Source organism: Xenopus tropicalis, chromosome 4 (assembly GCF_000004195.4).
Source record: "Xenopus tropicalis strain Nigerian chromosome 4, UCB_Xtro_10.0, whole genome shotgun sequence".
In the NCBI taxonomy this organism is placed as follows: Eukaryota; Metazoa; Chordata; class Amphibia; order Anura; family Pipidae; genus Xenopus; species Xenopus tropicalis.
The window spans coordinates 38,338,341-38,341,752 of NC_030680.2; positions in this window are offsets into that span (position 1 = coordinate 38,338,341).

The window sequence follows — 3,412 nt, forward strand, 5'->3', positions numbered from 1 at the left end:
ATGACTTGTAGCTCTTGAGTCAATACACCAGTTGTGAATTGATGTGCCATCCTCTTTGGAGTGAAAGGCACACTCTCTTGTGTCTTCCATTTCTCCTTTAACACTTTTGGCCTTTTGTTGGTTAGCTTGCCTCTTTAACTGATTCATTCTAGCTTTCCAGACTCTGCAGTTTGCCTTTAAATGACCTGGCTTTTTGCAAACATAACATTCACGTGTTTCACACAGTGCATTAGGGTTTTTAGTTTGATCTATAATTTTTAGTGCAGTCTCTGTTTCTGTAGCAGATATATCATTTGTACTTTCTGCTTTACGCTTGTACTCATCCACAAGCTTGCCTTTAACATACTCTAGTGTAAGCTCATCATCTGGCCGTGCATCTAGTGCTGTGACAAGTGTATCATAACTCTCTGGAAGACCGCTGAGCAGCAGTGCTGCAACATGAAAGTCTTTTATTTCTTCTCCTACACCTCGCAGGCGTTCCACCATTTCTAAGGTGCTTCTTATATAGTCCTGCATATGCTGGCCTTTCATCAGCTTAGTCTGGTACAGCTTTCTAATTAGGTACAGTTTATTGCTGAGATTTGCCCTTTCATGTACTTTCTGTAGCTCTTCCCACATTTGTTTTGCAGTTTCACATTTACAAATATGCACAATTTGATCATCATCAATGCTGAGAGAAATAGTGCTCTGTGCCTTTTGATCTTTCTCTAGCCATTCATCTTTGGGTGGATTTGGCCTGGCCTCCTGTATGCACTTCCATGTACCTTCTCTGATTAGCAGCATCTTTATTTTAAACTTCCAAGACTGGTAGTTCTGGTTAGTCAGATTAGCTACTGAGAACTTTGTGCTGTTAGTAGCCATTACTCCTGCTTTCTGACTTTACTCTTGCTGTCCCTGCTGGGTGCCTGAGCTGTGCTTATAACTGCACCACTATACAGGTATATAGCTGGAGTGGTATCTGCTAGCTCTATCTGCAGGCTGTATGTGGCAGCTTATCTGTGAGCTTTATCTGCCAGCTGTATCTGGGAGCTGTATCTGGGCCCATAACCTGTTAGCAGAGTATCTGGGTAATCTGGAGTAGCAGTAACAGCCAGGAGTCTTACCAATCAGGATGATGCTGCAAGCATGGCTGATACTTTATTCACCTTACAACAAGAAGGAAACAGGAACATAACATCACATCCTGGAGACTCTTCCCAGAATGCATAGGTTTATAAAAGCTTTATAAACACAAAACAATATGTATACTGACACCTACTGGCAGAACATAACAGTATAACACAGTATATTAGAGAGAAGGCTTTTGTTGCTAACTGACAGTGTACAAACACTAGTCTAACACTTCTAAACGGAGTGGGTGCCCTTGTGTCAGTTGGAAGGACCTACTGGTAAATAAAACATTAGAGAGGTTATTATATGAGAAGCGCTTAAGAGGTTACATAGCTATATAGCATTGAAAAAAGACCATCAAATTCAACCCTTCCAATTGAACTCCGCATACACACAAACCTATACTGACCTATCTATACATTCACATACATAACTATATATACCATATACAGTATGTCAAACACAAGGCCTGGAGGCCAAATCCGGCCCACCTGGCTGTTTTATGTGGCCATGGGTGTGTGTGTCTGACCATCCAGCTTGATCAATTTCCATTTTCCTCACATAGTAACTAAGACTAAGGGGTATATTTATCATGCTGTGTAAAAAGTGTAGTGAAGCATTACCAGTTATGTTGCCCAAGGCATCCAATCAGTAATCAGATTTCAACAGTAGCAAAGCATCTATTGGCTGCTATGAGCAACATCACTGGTAATGTCTTACTCCACTTTTTACCCATTGTGATAAATATACCCTTTAGTATCTTACTAAGTATATTAATAACAAATTTGGTCCGCAACTTAGCCTGTGTTTTAGATTTCGGCCCCCTTATGTGATTGAGTTTGACACCCCTGATATATACCAACATTAATACTAATTGTAGATAACGAAAAGATCTTTTAAAAATCTTAATGTGTAGGGCCAGCTTCAGCTAGCGGTATTTTCATCTCTTCAACATTACTTATGCCATTGACCTCTGAGGAATGTGTCAGGTTATAAATATCCAGAACCTCAAACAAAGTGCTGCTTGATAAATATGCCCCATGCTGAACCTCATTTTGTTATTGCTAACCATTTGCTCCCTGCCCAGCCACCTCTCATTGTAGCACTGCGAAAAACATGAAATCCTCAGTGTCACATTTTTCCATCACTGAGGTATTTGTCAATGTGACCCTCTTCTGCTCTTGGATTTTTTAAATGCATCGTGGGAATTTCCTGCCTCACAGCTACTATTTGTGCTGTGTGTGATTCCTTAGTATGTTGTGATGACACCATCTAAGCTGTATGTATACGTCACATCACAAATCTAGAATGCACCATGGGTCGATAGAAGGCAAATGGTGCACTTTCTCCTCTCGATGGCTTGACATATTTAATGGAAGGCCAGGCTTTCTCCGCTTTGCTGTCTGTTGCAGGAGATAGAGAAGTCTGTCCCGAGATGGAAAGGAAGAATGTTTTTCCTTTAGTTCTCTGGTTAAAAGACCTTTGCTAATGATGTCAATAATTTAGCTCAAATGCAGATGTTTCTGTGACCCTAGTGTGAACTCAGATGCGTATTAGTGTCCCATGGGTGGCCCATTCTAATGGGGTTTCATAGCCAGTCTCTAGATTTGTGACTAGGGGTGCCAGAAATGTTTTCCTGTGCCAGCTCTTCATTTGCCAGTCCTTTCCATCAGCAGAGATGTTAACTTACAAATAAGCCTTCTCGGGGGGACCAGAGGCATGCATAGAGTGCTGTCACCAAAACGTAACGGAACACTCGCTGCGCATGTGCACAGGCCCTTCTGACGTCACGGAACACTCGCCGCGCATGTGCACAGGCCCTTTCTGACGTCACGGAACACTCGCCGCGCATGTGCACAGGCCCTTTCTGACGTCATGGAACACTCGCCGCGCATGTGCACAGGCCCTTCTGAAGTCACGGAACACTCGCCGCGCATGTGCACAGGCCCTTCTGACGTCACGGAACACTCACCGCACATGTGCACAGGCCCTTCTGACGTCACAGAACACTCGCCGCGCATGTGCACATCTATTTCCAGCCATTCTTCTATTACTTAACCATTCAGTAGTCTCAGAATATAATCCTGTGCTGTGTTTTTTGTCTCTTTCTCTTATTAAATGTATACAATCCACTCCATCATCTGCTGCTCCAGTACTTTTATTTATTAGTTATTCTTAGTTAGTATCCTCACATCACACATTTTCCTTTTTTGACCCTGACAGACTTGGTGCAGTCCTACCAATCCTTTCCTTGCTGGTTTTTATGATTTTTAACTCTTTAGCCACTTAACTGGAACCCACC